This window comes from Mytilus californianus, unplaced genomic scaffold (assembly GCF_021869535.1).
Source record: "Mytilus californianus isolate M0D057914Y unplaced genomic scaffold, xbMytCali1.0.p SCAF_15, whole genome shotgun sequence".
Classification (NCBI taxonomy): Eukaryota; Metazoa; Mollusca; class Bivalvia; order Mytilida; family Mytilidae; genus Mytilus; species Mytilus californianus.
The window spans coordinates 17,006,643-17,028,656 of record NW_026262637.1 but is presented as its reverse complement, the minus strand read 5'-3'; the positions used below and the strand labels follow the sequence as shown (position 1 = coordinate 17,028,656).

Genomic DNA, 22,014 nt, shown 5'->3' with positions numbered 1-22,014 from the left:
ATTGCATACAAAACGTATTTGCAAATACTCTCGAATGAAGAAGTTTGAGCTTGTAAGAGTAGATATGCCAATGCGACAACAACTTAGTACCATTAAACTAATAAGATCTCTCTCAGTTTGACTATTTTCCTTTCCTTGAAAGTCGACAAATTCGTTCGTTTAGTATTATAGGTAATTACAATACGTCCAAAGTTATTGAGTTCTTCAAACTTTATATAATTAATGTGACTGACTGGGTAACCCGGTTTTATTGTATGGTCTGCTTGGTTATGTTCATTTTGCAGATTCTATTAGGAATCTGTCAGCTATATGTGGGTATGGATTAATTGAAATGTGTACCTGTCTCTACGACATCTGACACTGTCCTCATTTTTTCATGCTTCATTGGTCAATATTAATAAGTAAACAAATTTTGATCTATATCGGACATCTCGATCACAAAAGCTGTCTAGAGACTGAACAATAAATGTTTAGGTAATATTTAGTCTTTCAGTATATTTATCAATTGCGGGTATTTCAGTACTTTTCCGACAATTCGCTTGACGTCAATTAAGATCTTTTCAGTCAATTTCAGACTGTTCAGTGGTTATTATTTTATACCTATACACACCAACCTTATACTGAATTGTCTGAAAGGCTTATTAATAGTACTAAATTGACCCCAAGCAAAATTTCTGAACAGAGCTGAAATTACCGCAGTGGATAAGTCTGAATATTGACTGAAAGACGGAAAATTACTTAATAACTTATTGTTCAGACTTTTCAGATAATGTTTAGATGAAAATGACCTTTTAAGATTAAATTTCATTTACTTGAGTTAGGAATAAACATTTGGCTCGTCTGTTCAACACCAGTTTCTTAAACCATTGCATTATATAAATTAAAATTTTAATTAAAAAATAAAAGTTTGTGAAAAAAAATCAGCCCCTTATATCATTGTTAAGCTTCTATTTAATATTTAAGTAATAATTCATGCTTTTATGAATTATTTAAATTGTAATAGAAAAACATAATGCAATTTAAAAATCTGAAGCAAAGGTAAGAGTGCCATGAGTGTTGCTGTTCTATTTTACACTCCTATAAGATATAAATATGAATTTCAAATAAGGCAATGACTTTCATGAACTATTTCTTAATAGTTATCAAAGGTACCAGGATTATAATTTGATACGCCAGACGCGCGTTTCGTCTACATAAGACTCATCAGAGACGCTCAGATCAAAATAGTTATAAAGCCTAACAAGTACAAAGTTGAAGAGCATTGAGGACCCAAAATTCCCAAAAGTTGTGCCAAATACGGCTAAGGTAATCTATTCCTGGGATAAGAAAATGCTTAGTTTTCGAAAAATTCAAAGTTTTGTAACAGGAAATTTATAAAAATGACCATATAATTGATATTCATGTCAACACCGAAGTGCTGATTACTGGGCTGGTGATACCCTCGGGGACGAAACGTCCACCAGCAGTGGCATCGACCCAGTGGTGTAAATAAGTTTAAATAACCTTTTGGAAAATATGTGTTTCATCGTTATAATTCTCAACTTAACATTTTTTCGTACACGTAATGGAAAACTCTCCAGCTTGCGAGTTTTCATTCGAATAACGTATTCGATGAAAACAAATCTTCGCAGGTTAAGCAAATTTTAAGATCTTGTAGCTTCGGTTTGTTTGGGCATTTATTATGCTTTAGTGTTTGTAATTTGTATAAATTCATTGCATCATAATATAAAAAATAATATTCCATAGTAAATAATATGCAATTATTGCCAGTAAAAAAGACGAATATCCGAAATTGTCCACCCTAAAAGGTTAATTCCACAAGGGCACAATCCGAATTAAAATAACATTTTAGGATTGACAATTTTGGATATTCATCGCTTCTCAGGGGCCACACTTATTTTATTATACCGAATTTACAATATATTGGCCTTTTGAAGCATTCAAAAAACACTTGCCTTACTGTAGTACCGGATTGTCAAAACACCTACATATATGTTAGAAAATTATTTTGTGTCTAAGAATCTCTCGTATGTACAACAAAGGTCGAATCTTTCTGTAAAATATTGATCCCCCTAAAAAGGGCTGTTTTCGAGAGATATCCTTGGCAGTAGATGAATTTCTAAGGCTTGTTTGATATTTTCACCTGGTCTATTGATACTATGTGACATCATTATAATGGGTGATAACTCATGTATAAACCAAGATGCTCAAAACGTTATTCGCCGGTGAATGATAAGGTTAATCAACGCTGAGTGTAACTTGATAGGGTTATTAGTCCTTCCTTACATTTAAATGAAAATTAACTGAATTATTCCTTTTTACGTGATAATGTGTTACTGAATAGAATTGTTTATCATATATGAAGGTATAATAACATGTGTTGTTCCTATGAAAATATGTGCACAAAGATAAGCAAATAGTAAAGTGATTTTAACACGCAACGAACTTTACACGTACAAAAGACTTTGCATTTAATAAATCATATTGCATTGCTAAAGTAATAATGGGACACCATGATTCTGATTTGAAATATATTTAAAAAAACAGATATTAAGAGATTACAATTCCAAGGTAAACTGTTAATGGTTACACTATAAATTAAAGGCAATTAGTAGTTAACAAATTTTCAAATGTCCTTAATTTATTACGAAGATACAAATCAAGGTAAAATACAAATCTGATTTCACTGTATATAAAAAGTTGTCATTGAAATATGTTAGAATTATGTTGCTTTCTTGATTACCTCGCGCAATACGTGTATAAAGTATTTTCTATTGAATTGAAAGGCATGAAATATTTTTGACAGTTCCTTACATGCAGTAAATGCTTATGAATTTGTATGTTTAACTGGAGTCGTATTTGATTGACATAAAAAAAAGTGGAATTCATAAAAAAAAGAAAACATCACTTTTAAATATCATGGATTTACCTTCACCAGGAAGGCTCAAAGCCGAATATTTGATAGTCTAGCTGACGGACAGAAACAGTTGAATAGCTATATGACAAAAAGGGCCTTATACAATATCCAATTCCATCTAAAGGAAACTTTGGCTGAGAGATTTGAAACCTTAGTATCTTTATATACTTTAAGTTTAGAAACGCCATCTTCTTGCACTAGGAATATCATGGAAGCCAAATACGGGACAGGACGTAGTCATCTTTCTACAGTCACTCCAGTTAAAGTAGAATGTTTAGGTTATTGTCTGTTGGGTTTTTTTTCCGGTTTGTTTTATTACAAATGTGAAGGGAGGTTACAATGGTTACTAGAATGTTCCACAATGCTTTTTTTTAAATTTCCAAAATTAATGCAATCAACACCGTATTTTAGACATTTGAATCCATTGATTTGAACATCATTGAAAATAAATTATATCCAGAAGAACCAACAAATGCAATCTCTTGTCCCAACGTGGCTTATGTCTAAAATTTCTTCTTGGTTGCAAAAACATAACATTGACTGTTCGAATAAGGAGTTAAGTACTGACAATTGTGTTTGAAACTATTTCACAACTTTTCAACTTTATCTAGAAAGATTTCCAAACCAATTAGAAAGATGTTTTGTTGTTTTCAACCAATAACTACTTAAAACATTAACATCTCGTCAACCAGAAAGAAATACCGACTTTTTGAATAGTTATTCGATGCATAAAAGCTAAAATAAACTTTCAAATGAAACAAAAAAACTTGATTGATTTATACAAAAAACTAATATTTGTTATTTTTCAGTTAAAGTGTGTTTCGATATACAGCTGACATTTGTATTGGAGGTAAATTACAGTACATTTTTATGCAATGAATCTTTAAAAAAAAAAAAAAAAATAAGTTAACACTGTTTCTTTTACTAATGTTTCGTTACACAGGTAATGTCCATTCTCGCATAAGTTTACAAATTGGTGATTTTTTTTCATCGCCTCTATCCGATATCATGAAATAGATACTACCAACACTGCTGTTTCTACTTTATATCTTTACCTCCACCTAGAAATTGAAGTTGACAATTGGTTAAAGACTAAAGAGTTTGATAAAAAAACATTTTTCATACATACCAATTACATTGTATAAATATACAAGGGTCAATCAGAATTTACAGACGAGGTATACATCTCTCAATGTATTCTCTATTCCAGAACATTTTTTAATACAGATTTCTACTTGCAAGAAAGCTTCTTTATGGTTAAGTTGACTTTATTGTCTTGTTTTGTCTTGTTTTGTTTTGTTTGTTTGTTTGTTTTGTTTTTTTTTTTGTTTTTGTTTTTTTTTTTTTTTCTTTTTTTTTTTTGGAATGCATAAGCTTTGGCTGCATTACAAGGCTAACAGTAACGATCAATTTGTGTCACATATGACTAAAGACCGCCGGAATCAGGTTCTCCTTTATTTCGTTTAAGATTTGTAGGTGAATAATATTTTTCGATTTCTCATTGTTATGATTAACATTGCTTGTGCCGCTGGTGGGGCAGTAACACCTGCGTATGCCATGAAGTTGTGTTTGAAAAACAGAGCAATCAATACTAGAGGGGAAATTAACAAAAATATGATTTGACTTATGAATTCTAACTGCCGCTTAGTTTTGGTATTTAAAGGACCGCAAAATATAGTACATAGAAAACCCATGTGATAAGGGATAATATTGAAAATGTGCGATCAATTAAATTTTTATTCGTTGGGTGACAGCCTTTTGGGCCTCTCGAATTTATACAAGTTATCTTCCATGACGCTACTGATGTTTGTAAACAAAATGGCAACGGCAAGGTTAGATTTCCGTGGATTGAAAAAAGAAGTAATTTAAACTCAATTTGGTGCTAAGGGTGGCTTTACAAACGGTCATTTTTAGAGGCCATCAATATTTCACAGAAAGAGTCTTCTTTTTTTGTGTGTACATATGAGATAATTTAAGACAAAAAATAATTATTTGCGTTAGTGTTTAGTGACTTTGACACGTATTTTCAACGGTTCGTTAAAGGCACTTCTACTGTAAGTTTGTATTAATTAAACAAATGTGACTCCTTCGAAGCAGTGCATATTCAGGATTATAAACCCTACAAATTTCTTTCAGTTCGGACTGCGCCTTTAGAGAAATAATCTTTGACGGTTGACCATTATGGATATTAACCCATTCTACGGTCAATAATTGTTTACACACCTCTGTATTGGATCTGTATTAATGACCAGTTTTCAGACACACGGAATTGTATTAAAATGGATAGTTAATAACGTATTTTAGGTCATTGGGTATCTATGATGAGTTAACAATTGTTAATAAACAGTAGATATACAGACAACGAGTATTTCAATGATCAGGCGGCCAAAAACAAAATAAATAAAAAAAAAAAAAACAGATTCAAGTTATTCAAACATTTATGTTTATATTTCATGCAATCTATTTAGTACATAGTTTAAATATTATAGACTTGAAAGTGGACCAAGGTAAATACAACCATTTAAATTTTTTTTAAACTTAGGCAGATAGTATTTGTAGAAGGTGAGTTATGAAATTTTCTTTTTTCTTGAAGAATTTGCTTTTTTGTTTAGAGATTAAATATAGATAAAATTAATCATATCAATAAAGCATATTTCATTAAATAATTCCTCCAAAAAAAACCAGGCGTATCAGGATTTTTAAAGATTAAAGGTTGTGCAATCGTCATATATGACATTAGTTTTTTTGTACTAATGATATTTCGAAGCCTTACAAGCCAAATCATCATCATTGAAAATGTAGGACTGCAAAATTGAACAGTGTCCATCAGGGACATTTTAGTTGTGTTGGTATTAAAAGGAAATAACTGATATACAGTCCCTTTCTCCTCACACATTGTTGTCAATATAATGGAATTCTATGCGACTGTCATTCAAGTGAGAGGTTTAGCTGGCTATAAAACCAGGTTTAACCAATTAATTTCTACATAAGGAAATGCATGTACAAAGTCAGGAATATGACAGATGTTTTCAATTCGTTAGATGTGTCTGAGCTTTTGATTTTGCCATTTTATAAGGGACTTTCCGTTTTGAATTTAGCTTGGAGTTCGGTATTTTTGTTATTTTACTTTTTTCTCCTTGTCGTTGTTGTCCCAAGCATCAAAACCAATAACAGTATTTAATATGATGTGCAGTGTCATGAATTCACATCAGCTTTTGTGTTAGCGTGATCTTATTTTTATTTTATAAGTAATGATTCGGGTTTTTTTATTTTTATTTTGGGCTTCAGTTTTATTTATGTAAAATAACACAACGTGTGATCAAACAGGGTACAGGCTCATGAAGATAACGACATTTTGTTTTGTTTTTGTTCTTTTTTGGGAAGGTGGGTTAGGTTAGGGGGGGGGGGGTAAAAGATGTAAATTAATGACTAATGGTATGTTATTAACATCATGCATTGGAAATAATGGTGTATGAGGACGATTAAGCAAAGGGGGTAAGTAATAAAGCAGATTGAATGGATACTAAGATTTATTACGATAGCTTTGCTATACTTTCTATTTTTAGTAACGGTGTGGGGTCATCGAGCATTTTTTTGAACGATAACCACACAAGGAAATGTTAGTTCTATTTGACCGAAAGTGTCAGAGGAGAATATTAACATGTAAAAAGTTGGGGTTCTATATATCAAACTATGTAAATAAACTCATCATAGATACCAGGATAAAAATGTTTGTACGCAAGGTGCGTGTTTCTTCGATAAAAGACTCATCAGTGACGCTCAAATCAAGAAAGTTAAAAAGGCCAAATAAAGTACTAATTTGAAGAGCATTAAGGACCCAACTTAGTAGCAGTCATCTTGTTTTTTTTTATCCGCACCAAAAACATAAAGTTCGTTAAGGACCATAATCTGATTATTCAGGCATAATTTCATTTCAATTTGTCATACAGTGCATACGAAGAACCTCTATGTTTGTACATTGTATTTCCTTTAGTTCTGTTACACTTTGTCATGCATAGGTAACCATCAATGATTTTGGATCAGCACCAAAAACACAAACTTCATATGATAAGTACCATAAGTTGATCATAAACCCGCTTGTGAATTTGCATGGTGAGTGATGCATGTATAACAAATGAAGCTTATCCTGTCGACGCACATATTGTTGAGTTAGATTGCTGACAAACAAAATAATACATTGTGTATAAAAAAAAATAATATAACATCTACACACGCTTAATCTAGATCCGCCTTACGTGACAAGGTAACACTACGACTATTGAAGTTATATTTTTATATAGCGGATGTGTTCGATCAGTCTATACCGCTGGACATGAGGCTAAGCGATTAGTGCTGTAGTGAATCAAAAGGTGTGAGTTCAAATTCCGTTGAGGGACAAAAATTTGTCAGCATACAAATCTAATTCTAACAATGTTGGGTTTAATTTTCAGACTATATATATTTATATATTCTTTTTTCCCATTACCATACCATCAGTATTCAGTACTAGAATGTGTTAGTTGGTCCTTTTCTTTACTGTACTGACAAAAGATGAAGGGATACATTGGTTTTAGTCCACAACACAGTTCCACCTAGTTTAATATTGAGTTCCATATAATGATTTACTTGTCATGAACAAAACGACGTAATGTCCCTCTGGTATCATTCGCCTCTCTTTTGTCACTACTGTAGCAGTAACAGCTCACTTGGTTTCTGTTGCTTGGTCTTTAGGTATTGCTTCTAATTGCCTGTGATTTTGCGGCCCCTATGTACACCCCTTTTGCTATTGAATATTAACATCTTAATAGTTCACGAAAGGTACTTTTTGAAAATAGAAACCATGTGGGAAGGATATTTTAGAAAAATTAAAGAATCGGTGTGATTTGATCAAACAGTACTATGTTTTAAAGTAAGCATTGCCTGTAATATTTGAGTTTTATTAGATAAAACCATTTTGAAAAAAAATAGATTTTTGAGTGACTGAAGTAGAGATTCTAGGTACTGACGTTGCTTATCATCTTAAATACGTGTTATAGTGTTCTGTTATGTGTCTTTGTATATTATATACCTTTAATGTTTAGTCAATTTTTGGTAATATCCTTTCGGCGTGGCTCAGTACTTATGCATCCTGCCATCGTGTTATTGTGCTATGGAAATTTTTTGTATTCTTGTCTTTCATATTTGCTTATGTACGTGCTTTGTCTATATGCCATTTTGTTTTTCTTTGTTGACATGTTAGTTTGTTTTATAGTGGTTAAGATTATAACACAATGTTGACTGCTGTGTCCCAATATTTGAAATTTTTACCTATTATGACTGTTTGTTTTGTTCACATATTGTTGTCAATATAATGGAATTTTATGCGACTGTCATACAAGTGAGAGGTTTACCTAGCTATAAAACCAGGTTTCATCCACGATTTTCTACAGAAGGAAATGTCTGGATTAAAAGTATTTATACAGTTTGAGGAAGGGATGCGTTTACATCGCATACGACAGACAGACGCATAGACAAGGGGACTGACGGACAGAGTATACACATTCCACCCGGGAAATTAACTTTGTTTTTTTAGGGTTAAAAACAAAATAAATTTACAATCAACAATGGAAAATGTTTGTGTAAGCCAAATATTACATTGAGCTCTTTAACGTGCCACTTTGAAAGATATCTAGTGTTTTCCTACGAAGATTAACAAAATTTGTTAATATGTATATTTATAGAACATTGTATGTAGAGAAATAAATAATTATTTATTTTAAAATTTGATTTATTGTTCACTTGAACATACAACTACTTTGATAATTTACCTAATTTCGAGATCAATTTAAATACAACTGCTAAAAAGAATAAACATAAAAATATATTTGTAAATATAATCAATAATAAAACATGGTAATTATAGTTGTTAATACAAACATGACAATAACATGATTTTAACATAAAAAACTAACGAGATAACTACTTAAAGGTGAGTTACGAATGTTGATCTTAAACCAATTGTGTGTTTGTAATTATTAATATTATATTACAGTATTTTTAACTGCTCATTATATAATGTGAAAATTACCCCTAGCGCTTTACAACATATTACCAATTCACAAATACAAATACAAATATCTAAAATAATGTTTGCATTCGAGAAATGATCACTAATAACTTTAAAAAGAAATGGAAAAACGAAATGTTAAAACCTATAAAAAATATTATTTTAAATATCTTGCATGGATTGTATTTCTCCTAAAATTCACTGATAAATCAACAAAATATTGAATAAAATAGATATAAAAATGAATCTCAACATACTATTTAAGGCAAAATTCCTTAAAACACAAATGTATAACAAAATTTGGCATCACATTCAACTGATTATACAGGGTCAATACCACTTCCGAGGGTAGCATCAGCTCAGTAGTCAGTATATCGGTACTGACATGATTTTATCTCGAAAAATTCCCGATTGATAAATTACAAAAATTCTAAGGAACTCATCCCTCAAACAAAGTTGACTTCAGATCAGTTTGGTTATTCTCTTTAAGTCCCCTTGGTCATATAGCTCATAACGTCTTTACATATTTATACGGCACTGCGGGCAAGCGAAATCTATATAGTGTTATTTTCATGAAAGTCGAAAACAAACGGGGGATGAGATATACAACCAGTACCCTATTTTTTATATATATATTCAAATTAAAATCAAAATGGATATACAAAACTGAATTTTATATTTTGAAAATGTTGAAAAATAATAGACAGGACGGTTGTGTGTGACGTCTACATCAGAAAAGGAATTTTATACATAACCGATAGGAAATATCTGAATATTTATACGGCATTTCATGATTTTAAATTTTATTTCAGATTTTTTTTTTATTAAAGTATGAATATTTTGATTGCAATAAATGGAATATTTTCCTTTTATATCATGTATTTCATAACTAATATTGAAATATTCATGCATCCTATGTTTTCGAATGTCCGGGTTTGAGCATACATTGCTTCGGAAGCACCACATTTAAAAAGTATTATTGTTATTAAAGGTTAAGGTGGAATGGATGTAGTCATAATCCAAATTTATTCATACCTGTCGACACTCAGAGCCATTTAAAGCTTAAACAAATGACTGGTGTCTAAACAATATGTCAGTTTCTAATCGGTCCCAAGTCTGCGAAAATTTTTAAAAAAAAGTTATCAAAGATCTTCGAACTCCAGCAAAAGATACAACATGATTTATGTCTAGAAAAACCTACAAGGAAATGTAATTTTTATTTGTGAATTTTATGAATGAAAATATATTGATCCACATAACTAGTATAGTTTCGAACAAATCAAACCTTGCTTTTAGAGGATGAAATGCCTGACAATTATATGCCTTTTAAGCTACATGTCAGGATATTTTACTTTATTTCACTACCTTGAATGAATGAATGAATGAATCTTTATTTCCTCCATGTATGTGAAGATTTAGCATACAAAAAAAACCCGTAATTATTTACACAATAAACAATATATCATACATTTTGAGATAAATACACACACAAAAAAAAACATTTTTCGAGATAAACACACAATACACAGTTGCTGGTAAACAAAACATTTTCCGCATTGTTAGGAGTTCGTGCGGTGAATTCTTATTGTTCACATCTTTTTCCTTGTGTCTTTTATGAAAAGTCTCATTGTCTATTATACCACATCTTCTAATTCTTATATCGGTAGTTATTTATAAACTTAAGTATCTTTTAAATATATGTTATGATTGACAACACATTTGTTACGTTTGGAGGGCGTGTTTTTCAACAAACAACCGGCATTCAAATGTGGACCAACTGTGCTCCTCTTCTTGTCGACTTTACATTTCTATGTAGCAGCTTTCCAGCAGCGTCTGCATACGGAGTATATATCTCCAAGTTGATTCGATATTCTAGGGCTTCTATTGTCTATCATGATTTACTTGATAAAGGGTTGCTTCTCACAAGGACGATATAAAACCAAAAGTTCCAAGTGGTGAAGATGAAATCATCCCTTCGCAAATTTTACGGACGCCATCACGAGTTGGTTGACCGTTGTGGAATATCCGTTTCATAGATGATAGCGGATATGTTTCAAAGGTCGTAACTACAATTCCGTCCCCTTTTCCCCGAATGTGACCTACCGAATTAAACTTATTACCGGGTTTGTACTAACATGAGCAACACGACGGGTGCCACATGTGGAGCAGGATCTGCTTACCCTTCCGGAGCACCTGAGATAACCCCCAGTTTTTGGTGGGGTTTGTGTTGCTCAGTCTTAAGTTTTTTTATGTTGTGTTTTGTGTACTGCTGTTTGTCTTTTTCTTTTTAGCCATGGCGTTGTCAAGGTTATTTTCGACTTGTGAGTTTGAATGTCCCTATGGTATCTTTCGCCTTTTTCTTATGCATTTGATGAAAAAATATTTTCAAATATCACATTCTAATGGACCATTAATTATTCTTATTATATGAATACATTGAAGACAAGACAAGAAATGAATTGGTCAACTCGACTAGCCGCATGGATGATTCTATTTAGTATCGTCACGACGCATGTCCATAGTGATTTCCAAATTCGTAAGTTCTATTTAATTTGTTAATATAAATATGTAATGCCTCAATACAACATGTACTTGTATTGCTATATTAAACCTTTCCCATGGTAAAACTGTTTGTGCTACGTAAGAAGAAAACATGTATTTTTAGTTACATTTTATCTACATGTCATTTAAAAAGCATTAGCTTAATTTTCCTTTCAACTGTTTAATCGATTGATTGAGTGTTGGTTGCTTAACGTCCAGTGATGTTTAATCGAATGGAACGTCGAAGGTTGTCAGCAAATTGTCAAACCTTATAAGAAGTAATTGACAAAAACTGTGCCTTATACGATGAATATTCAGTTTTTAAAGGTTGAATATTAATAATACTCCACCCAAAGCGCTTTTTTCTCTATGAACAGTGCCGTATAATTTTACAGGAACATTAGATAAGAAGGTTGCGTCTACATTTTTATGTCAACATGGCTGCAGATATGCACACATTGACTTGGCAGAAGAAGAAGAACTAGAAAGTGAAGAACCTCCACCAGAAGTTATTATATGGGTAAGTTTACTTATCCTGATTTAAAGTAGTTTCTCGTAATTAGATTGGCTGATATTGTCCTAATAAATTTCAGTGCAATTTTTTATTAGGTCAATTCGAATTATCTCCCTTATACCATTGACCTAATAAAAGATAAAAAAAAATCATGGAAAAAAAAACAATAAATAAGTGGTGTCATAAAAAAATCAGGATACATTCGTTACACAGTGTGCAATTGTCCTAATACGGAATTGATCGTGAAAAAAAAACAATAAATAAGCGGTGTGATAACAAAATCAGGATAAATTCGTTACACAGTGTGCAATTGTCCTAATACGGAATTTATCGGGTCAATAAAATTCATATCCAATTTGGCTTTGCCTCACCCGATATGAATTTTATAGACCCAACAAATTCCTGCATAATGACAATTGCACACTGTGTAACTAATATTATTCGTCCATTTTGCACAAACTACTTTTGTCAGTTATATAACATGTAAAAAATAAAATTATGATTCGGACATGAAATGTTTTCCTGTTATAAATCTCTTAATTACTATTTTCTTTCATTTGTTATGTGATTTATACGATAAAAACCTCCGTTTATATACAGAGAGAGATGGTTCTGTATTGCTTTATTCCACTGTCGAATAAGTGGTTTTTTACATATTATACATGATGATTTAGAAATTCTTTTCAAGACCTGAAGTTTTGGTGCACTGTCGCAATAAAGATTATTCTGTAGAAGTTGTTGTTAACTGAATTACAAAATTCAGTTGTTATAAAACTTTTAACATGAAAAAATGGAAAAGATTCCGAGACAACAATAAATATATTATCTGTCAAAAAATGAAACAAACTAGAGCTGTCCGAATACGTGACTAATACCCGTACATGCATTTTACTTGCTATCGTGAAAATTCGATATTGAGGCAGTGACAATTTTAGATTTTTGGCTTTCAGCCATTCATTGTATATAATCATTGCTTCTGTGTCAAGTTGACACATAGTTGCTGATACATCAATCTGACAAAATAATACTGACTCAGGAACAAAGTCTGAGGTTTGTATATTGTAAATTCAGAAATTAAAGGTCAACGTCAAGGTCAGAATGATGCTTCTGGATAAAAAGTTTTGTCAATCTAAATGCTACGTACAAATGTTATGCACCAAACATAAATCAGTGAAAACACAAGACAAGCTAGACATATTATTTTATTGCAAAACTACAAAAATATACTGATTAATACAACTATACAATTATATACTATATTTTATGGCGTACGGCTGTCTCAGCAATCTAGCGTGCATGGTCATATCATCCGAATTTTGAAAACAAATAAAGATAATGTAGTTGTAGTTGTACATGTTGTAGGCAAACTGCGGTTTGCTTGCAAACATAACTTTAAACTAGACAGATCGGCTGGTTAGTGCCCAGTGTCTGATCTACTTCTGGTTCCAAAGTATGTGAATGATAAGCATCTGAACTGTGGCTCAGATAAGTTTCCAAAGATAAAGTGAGTAGAAAGCCAGAGAGAGCCAATTTGCGAAACTAGTCGCATAAGCCTTTGTCTGAGCTTTCTTGACACGAAGTGTAGTTTAAGAGACATGTAAATATGATATAATACAAGTATACGATCATACTAAACTATCGTGCTGCTATAACATATCTAAATCTTATAGGGAACAAGTACACCACATTAAATCGGGTAGCATATGTTCAAACTATGAGTTGTTAGCTCCCAATGATGAATATCAGCAAACTAAGAGCAAAGGAATTATTGTGCCCCCGTTAAAATAAAATAAAACACATTGCAAACATGTAGATTATTATGCACAAGTGAAACTAAGTAACACACTGCTACAAAGGATGTTCTTATGCTCCAATTAAATCAAGCGACACACTGCAATCGACGGGGATATTATGTCCCTGTAAATCAAATATAAATTCCAATAAAAGAAATCGTAATCCTATTTGACAAGAAACACTAATTATGCCGCTGTAAAATTAAGGCACATTATATTTTCCATGCACAACTCGTACATAGAAAATTGTTGAATAGAAACACTAGACTAATACGATATCAAGGCTAGCTGGGCTTGTTTAATGGTTGATGTTGAAGTATGAATGTATCTGGTATAGCATTCGGAACTCCAACGACCTAGAATCTTGATTAGGTGATCTTCAAATTTTGATGCAACTGATGTTGCCGCTCCTATTCGGAAGCTGTGTCCGTTGTAAATATGATGGGTTGAATCCGATAATTTCCAGGATGGATCGAACATGATTGATGAAGAACGTACGTTTTAGAGCCTCTCCATTTTCCATGACAAACAGTGGACTAGAGTTGTAGACTATGTTGAATCTAGATGTTCTAACAGAGAGGTAGCCTATTAAAGATTTGACCGGGCTTAAAGCGACGTTGTTTTTGGAAAGATAAATATTTACTCCGATTTTTAAAGGATCTGTTTTAGAGGACTTTAAATGCAACATTGCGTAATCCTTATCGACAGTAATGTCTATACATAGATTGCTAGATGCATCAAAGTCTGTATTGATGGTAAATTCACCGCAGCGGTTAAATCCGAAGTAAGCAACGATACAAGCTGACTTAATAAGTGTAGTAATAAATGGTGAAAATATTCTTTTTTGAAATTCTGTTTAATTTTTAATTATATCATAAGTTAGCGGTAATCTTATTCGGGAACTCTGTACTTCTTGTTGTTGTTTATAACCTGAAAAGTTTTGAAGAACAACAGCTACTAAATAAAAATTATTATCTTTCCATTTTATGCAATATAAGTGATGGTGGTATTTACGGATTTTGTTTTAAATTGATCGCTTTCTCAAATGCTTGATGGCCCTTATTGCGTCATCTATTTTTAGCAAACTATAGTGAACAAATCTCTTTATCTATAAGACTGTTGATGCTATCATGTGTTTCATGGTTATGTGGAGAAGATAGATTCAGAATAAGACGTTTTTTGCCAGAATATTTACCTTCTGCGATCCAGATGGGACTAGCACGGAATGTTTCATAAAGAGGACTAGTAAACGGACCCTTAACATATCCTTTATCTATTTCTTGTTTCAAAAGCATATCAACAGTTTCGGGGTCTCTGATGGCGGTAAGAAAATTTCTGCATTCAAACGTGGGTTAATCAATCATAGATACAAGGTTATCAAGGTTATCAAAACCAAAGCGTATGCCATTCAGAAGATACATAACAAAATGTCTATCTGGATGTTCTTTAAGTTCGTATTCAAGTCTATCTAAATATAAAGGTCACATATTTAGTCAAATGTTTGCTTTTGGGATTTCTCTTTTGTATTTTCACTGTTTGACTTTGGTTGTTTTGTTTGTTATTTAGCTAAAACACAAGTTTTCATGCCATGCCCGCTTGACCCACAATGACTACATGCATGCATGCATGAACTTGCATTTTCTTCTAAAGCAAGTACCATAATTGCAGTTATAACAGAGTTCTGCTCCTGCAATATTTGAAAACCGGTCTGCCTCGCTCATCTATGTTACGGATAGGTATAGCCCCTTGTGATGAATTGGGAATGCCGTGTTTTGCTTTTTCACAAAATTTTTATGTATGGTCGAATTCCACGCAGTAAGCACATGCTCTGCTCTGGACATTATGGGTAACCAGGTTCAACAATTTGTCATTAACCTTTGGCTAGATGATAACTATATTGTGTTCCACAATAGTAGCTGCTGCTTTGGCAGAAAATATCTTATGATATGTATAAAAACATGGGTCGTAATTTAGTGAAATTTCGTTAAAATCGGCTCCATATTGTTCAAATTCAGATATTTTTCCCATGATGTTTCGGTATCAAATTCCTCTGTTGTAAGATTGTTGGCCAATCTTACATTTTTTTTACTTGAAAGCTCAAATGTAAACCCCTTGACTGCATGGTTTGGGCTTATGGTATATATCATATTTTGGTGCTAACAACGTAGCCAGGTTAATGTCCCTAGCTTCAATTATCTGCTTTTTTGATTGAGGGTGCAACAAAATCCATATTCCGTTAATCTTCTGCATAAAAACTTTTCCTGTCGATGTAGCAGCAGCAGTTAAGTCTGTTTGCTGGCTTTTTGAACATCTTATAATGGCAGTTTCTAGTGTATGCATGTTTGCTTCCTTTTCGATTACATGCTCTGAGTTCGATTGTTTTAACACAAGTTTAACAATATAGGATAGCGTTTCTGTAGTTGATGTGGAAGCTGCGACATATTCCCTAAAGAGTACCTTGTTGTTTACATTGTTTGTGTTATCAGGCGTATGAATACGCGTATTAGTTACAAGTAACGTGGACGAGTGAAATAGTTCTGCTTCTGTAGCAGCCGCATTTGCAAGGTTTTGCGACCCATTAATAGGTCGAGGTATATATGGGAGCCTGATTGGATGTATAAGGACTTGTAATAGATGTAGTATTTGGTGTCCTGGGCATAGCTTTTGTTCCACAGAATTTAGGTTGGCGAACATTGGTATGCTGATGCATCATTGAATAGGGTGTGTCATATATCAAAGTCAGGTCACTTTGAACTCGACTTAGACCTTTAACGCCTATGATATTAAATCATTGAATTGTGTATATAGTTCAGGTTTATACAGAAGACACTTTGCCCCTTCAATGGTGAACAGAAAGGGGCAAAGTGTTTTCTGTATAAACAAATAAAAACAAATGTAGTTTGTTCCTGCAACACTTGTTATTGGAACTTGTTGTGTTATCAATGACACGTGAACATACGGTGATAAGGCATATTCGTTAAAAATGGTTAATAAAAGACGGACTTGTGGTTACAACATACGAAACACATCTCTTGTCAATCTGTGGTCTCCTTGTTATAGTAACTTTTATAAAAAAAAAAAAAAAAGAAAGATTCGGAAATATGGTATCAATATACTACAAACACAGGCGCTCCTGTCCTGTATAGAAATCTTCAAACGTGGGAAAACTAAATCATAAGCATGGTCCATTCAGACATAAAATATTTGCTAATTGACAAATAACAATCAATCAATCGGCCATCGGTCGACATGGTAATATAACACATAATTACGTAAGATTATCAGGTTTCGCTTTCTTTGTTTAAAGTCATGTGGAAAGAAACGAACCGTCCATTTCCCAGATGATAACCATAAAAAGAATCTCCTTTTTGTAATTGGTATTTCATGATTTTGAAATTGGATCAGCGCCTAATATATATTTATATCATTGTCAACTATTTACCTAACACATATTAATTAAATCTAATCGATCATGTAAGAGAAACTTCTCGTGATAATGCATCTCTGTATAATGATTCACTACATAATTAAGTTTATGTTCGCCACCACCCGACGGCGAATAACAAAACCTGGGCTATTTTTCTACCATATCGTGGAGTCTTTTTAATTCTGATTTTCATTAATCAATCAAACTGTCAACATAAGACAAAGTTTAAATTAAAAAAATCTTAATCATAACACACTCTTTTATCTATATTAAATAAAGCAAACATAAACGTCTTTCCTTGTCATGCAGGATGTACGTCGTCGTTAGGATCATGATTCAGCGGTATTTATGTGATAAATATAGAATAATGGCACTATTGTCTTTGATATGACTTTATCAGCAAGAATATCAGGAGAGCTCGACCTGATTTTCGGGCTAATGAAATAAATAACGAAAAATAAAATGCCATTGTTCTTAATATAGGCAATTTGTCTCTACACTATATTTTATTTGTTTGAGAATATGAAATAAATTTGAATAGTAAGTAAAAATTTTACCGCGTACAAAACGTTGTGATAGTTGTTAGGTTGTATGCATGAATTTACGTGTATTTTATTGATAAATTGACGAGGATGGGCATGAACACGTGACGTTGCTGCGCTGATACGTGACGTAACTACACTGATACGTGACATCAGTGCATAATAATATTGAGTATCAGGTCCTGTCCATGATTTAAAAAAAATAATAGGCAGTAGTATCAAAGACAAAATGTAAAAATTGCCGATAATATAAATATAAGATGATGTTGTTTGATTGTCATTGAGACAAATATTCACCAAAAACCAAAAAACAACACTGATGTTCAAAGTTAAAAGTCTTCAATAGAGAGCAATCACTCATACTGTAAAGTATTCTTTTATATGTTAATTAGTTATTAAAGAAAAACAATTGATTAATTTAAACTTAAGCAATAAACTTAATACAATTATGACAGACAGCAATTAACGACACACGCTGGATTACTATTCCGGCTTGGACAGAAACATCAAGAATGAGGCATGGTTGAACATGTTTGGCAGCTCCTCACGCTACCTCTTGATTGGGACAGCAAACAATAAAACAGCATACGAACAAAATGGAAAAAAAAACCAATTAGAAATAGCTTGACTCTTTAGGTCGTTTTAACCCCACATATGCTGCCTTTTATATTATTTTGTGATATATTTTAACGATATTAAAGGGCTTTCAATTCCTTCATAGAGAGTTGCTGCTTACAATATATGATAAAAAAAAACTCATGATAATAAGGACGAAGTTATTACGAAGTTCATTGGTACCATCATTAATTGGTTGATCAATATTGAACATATATACGCCATAGATAATTACGAATTTAATCCGTTCTCGTAACCATAATCTCGTTCTCTTATTCTTTGTTAAATTATTCTATTTCACGAAAAAAGTTAAATGACTATGGAAGTATTCATCCCATTGAACTTGAAATACAGGACTTCACATAACTGATACAGTTGAGTCTGCTTCATATCTTGACAGACATCTAGACATTGCCAATAATGGTCGTTTGGGAACCAATTTTAACAAAAAAGAACATTTCAACTTTCCAAATGTGAACTTTTTTTCCTTTTTAGGAACATTACAGCAGCGACTGCAAGTATTGTATTTGACACCAGCAACACGACAGATGACACTAGTGGAAACATGATACTCTTCCAGAGCACCTCAACTTATTGTTTGTCGTTTTTTTTTTAAAATTTATTTGATAATGATCTTATTTTTCTTTCGTCGACTTGTAGGTTTTGAATTGCTCCTTGGTATTACATTTTCTCACATCTCTGTGTCCAAAATCTTTATACTTGGTATATAATCACAAATAGTTAAAATACATTTAAATCAAATAAAAATAAATTAAATCTATATAGTATCGTTGTTGCAAACTTACATGGCTCGCACCATTTACCCTGCAAAATATGCAGAAAATAAACAGTTTCAGTTCCCTGAAACTTAACTTATGTTAATTTGAATCAATTAACGACTCAAAATAGTTAATTGTTGTTTTGTTTTTGTACGGTTGTCCTTTCGTCATTTTTCGGTTTGTTTTTTTTTCCATGACACTGCCAGTTTGTTTTCGACCTGTCTGTTTGAATTTCCCTTTGGTATCTTTTGCTTCTCTCTCAAGATGAAATAATAAAATTGCCAATGATTAGTCAGTTGTTTTATATACTTAACTTCTCTTTCATCAACCATACAAGGCATCAAATTTGTAAAAGTAAAAAACTTTCTAGATTTTATCCATGGGATACATGCATAGCCGAAATACGTCGTTACAAAGAAGGTTTAATTTAAAATTGATGTTATTAGTTTTCAAATACCAATATTGATTATTTTGTTATTTTCTTTTTTCTTGATTATACATATGTTAAATGAGGTATGATTGTACTATTGAGCTTTGTGCACTATATGTGTGTTTTGAAAATTATTGATCACAATTATTTTCATTTAATGATAAATATTTAAAACATTATACAAATTTCCTATACATACGAGCCCGATATAATTGAAATACTCAATTTCTTTTTGATGGACTATCGACTACTTTTTAAAGCCGTGATGTATGACCGGAAATAAGAGATGATTGTCGGTGGCATTGTGTCGTAAATTGATAATTGACTCACAAAATAGAGCTTAAAAAAACAGTTTTCTCTAAATATTTAATTGGGTTATACAAATTATTTTTTTTTTGCTTTTCAAGAAATCAAAAACAGACAGTTATGAACATACAATTAAAAAGACAATAAAATTAAATATGTAGACTAATATCAGTTAAAACGTTTTTGGCAAGACAACCTTTCTTCCTCTGATTATCTAGATTACTTTGGTATACAAGACTTTAGTTCAGGAATGTATACAACTGTAGGATATAAATATTGAATAATAAATATGCATACTTAGTGATGTAACAGCGTAAGTATTAGTTTTTCAATATCTTTAGTCCTTAATCTTCATTATAAATTTTCACCCAAATGTTTCACCAATGACATGTTAAAATAACAAATTTGTGAATATGGATATGAGATACGTCAACAAATCTTAACTACAGGTAGCTTTTAAATGTACTGTAATTGTTTAATATACATAAAAATCAATAAAATATTAAACATAACTGGTAACTGCAACTATAATTGGTCTAATTACTTTTAAAATAATTTCCATTGGTGCGAGGATATCGTAAGCTGAACAGAAATTCTGGGGTTCTTACAAGAAAGGTGAAAAACGCTGAATGAATAGCTGTAAATGTTATGTTTAATCACGATATTTTTATTCATACAAGTTTAGTTTAACAGATAAATAAACTAGATGTCCAATTGTCTGCATCGCTTTCCTAGTTACATATGAATCTGCAACAATGGAAATTCTCGACATTGTAGACTAGAACGATATTCCAAACAAAAATTGCCTTTTTGCTGAATTTGAATTGCTGGTCATTTTTTTTTTTCATATACAATTTCTCTTTATTTTTTTTGTGTTTGCCGAAAGCACGAAAAGGGCATTTCTGTACGTGCCTATCCAAATTCAGGAGCCTTTAAGTTAGTGGTTGTTGTTTGTTGTTGTTTATTATGTTTTTTTTGTTAATTGTTTTTTTACATATTCAGGCCGTTAGTTTTCTCGTTTGAATTGTTTTACATTTGTCATTTCGGGGCATTTAATTGCTTCCTGTCCAGTACAGGTGTTGCTCTTTGTTGAAAGCTGTTCCGTAACCTTTAGTTGCCAGCCATTTTCCTTATTTGGTCTCTGGTGCAGAATAAACTCATTGACAATCATACCACACCTTCTTATTTTTATAAACAAATCGTATTTTAACGGCCGTATGAGAATACACCAACGATTTCGGCAAAATTTAAGTTATTTTGAAATCTTGTCTTGCTGATCATTTTTGATATTTAAGGTGTCTATTTTTATTTTTAAATTTTCATTGCAAAAAAGTAAAAAAAATAAATAAAAATCGTGATTAAAGAGCTCGAACTCCAATAAAGAGTCAACTGACGATTTCGGTCATGTTGACTTATTTGTATATCTTGTCTAATTGATTATTTTTTACTATTTAAAGTGTCTATCTATCTATTATAGTTTGCAAGGTAATAACTAAAAAACACTAAAAAGAGCATCAAAGAGCAATAACTCTCATAAAGTGTCGACTAATAATTTCTGCCATCAGACTTATTTGTAGATCTTGTCTTGCTGATCAGTTTTGTCATTTAAACATGTTGATTTGCTTTCTATCTTTAACTGTTTCAAAATAAAAGGTAAAACTGATATTTGTTATCGTCATTTAAGGGCAATAACTCATATAATAAGTTGTATCACAGAGTTTACGTATATAGACAGTAGGTAGATCTCAATATTCTGAACCTTTCTTCGCCTGTTATTTTATGCAGATGATAATGCCAAATTTTGATAACGTCAGATAATAATTTAATCTTGAAAACTTTTTCCATGAGGGGTCCCAGAAAGATATATAAAATCTTACCTTATGCAGATACCAAAACATTTTTTGAATTCAAATAAAAAGCAATATTTCAGCACAAAAAATTAAGCAAAAGAAATACATATGGTTTTAGTATCCTGGATCTCAGCTTTCTGGCAAATTTTCTTATTTTGTGATGCACTCTGGTTGGATCTTTCCACCTTTCTGTGGAAAAAACCTTTTGATTTTGTTCTGATTATAATTTTTTCTTCCGCCACTTGTGTTTCTGA

The 22,014-nt window shown here is 32.0% G+C and overlaps 1 long non-coding RNA gene across 2 annotated transcripts; it reads left to right on the top strand.

Annotated features, from left to right (window-relative positions):
- The first annotated feature begins 5,445 nt into the window (after positions 1–5,445).
- LOC127725551 (uncharacterized) lies at positions 5,446–19,005 on the top strand. 2 transcript variants are annotated; one of them, XR_007993030.1, is made up of 4 exons: positions 5,446–5,479; positions 11,406–11,499; positions 11,900–12,024; positions 18,891–19,005. It is a non-coding gene; the product is annotated as an uncharacterized LOC127725551 (long non-coding RNA). The 2 variants fall into 2 exon arrangements; XR_007993029.1 differs by lacking the exon at positions 5,446–5,479 and having other exon boundaries at positions 11,368–11,499.
- Positions 19,006–22,014: the final 3,009 nt, after the last annotated feature.